The sequence below is a fragment of the Elephantulus edwardii genome, unplaced genomic scaffold (assembly GCF_000299155.1).
Source record: "Elephantulus edwardii isolate Elephantulus edwardi_28Jun2011 unplaced genomic scaffold, EleEdw1.0 scaffold00320, whole genome shotgun sequence".
Classification (NCBI taxonomy): domain Eukaryota; kingdom Metazoa; phylum Chordata; class Mammalia; order Macroscelidea; family Macroscelididae; genus Elephantulus; species Elephantulus edwardii.
Window position 1 is genome coordinate 2,364,688 of NW_006400070.1, and position 716 is coordinate 2,365,403.

The 716-nt window shown below is 36.3% G+C and overlaps 1 protein-coding gene across 1 annotated transcript in view; it reads right to left on the minus strand.

Annotated features, from left to right (window-relative positions):
- LOC102857385 (serine palmitoyltransferase small subunit B-like) overlaps positions 1-716 on the minus strand; it is a 12,089-nt gene that overhangs the window by 10,899 nt on the left and 474 nt on the right. The window lies entirely within an intron of this gene.

Here is a 716-nt window from a genome sequence, read left to right on the forward strand (position 1 = left end):
TTTTGAACATTTCTTCATGTGTTTGTTGGCCATCTGAATGTCTGGAAGGAAATTTTTTCGATAATTTTTATTTGTGTGTGTGTGTGTGTGTGTGTATACCGTCAAAACAGATCTGACTGGTACAGGAGGTGACTGCCCCTCCTTCTCTACTAGAGCATCTGGTGGATTTGAACAGTGTACCTCTGGGATTGCAGTACAGCTTCTTGCCACTAGGCCACCAGGACTCCCTGGAAGGAAATGTAATAAATCTTGTTTCTGCTCTGCAAAAGAGTCACTATATAAAGCATTTAACTGAGACTGTCAAGTTCCTGCTGGTAGACTATTACTTCCAGCCTATTTATTATCTTTTCTTCCTGTAGCTCAATAGGTGCTTTTTATCTTCTTCTACTGAGAGAAAGCACAGAAAAGAAGCAATCTCTTTTCTCTTTTTCCCCTCCAGGACCAGGCAAGGCAAGCCAACATCACAAGTGAAGATACCTGAATTTACCTTGATTATATTTTGTCTCTTAAACTTATTCTGTATATACTTGACTATCTTAATTCAAACTGTAATAGAGTTAGACTTTAAGAGACATTGGAAACAATTCATGAACCATGTCTTAAATATGGTAATTGTCTTTAATATTTCTTTGGCATTTGAAATAAAGAATTTGGGTTTGAGGAGTTTATTAGAAAATAAGACTTTGGGGATGGTCACATAATTTATTTACATTTTT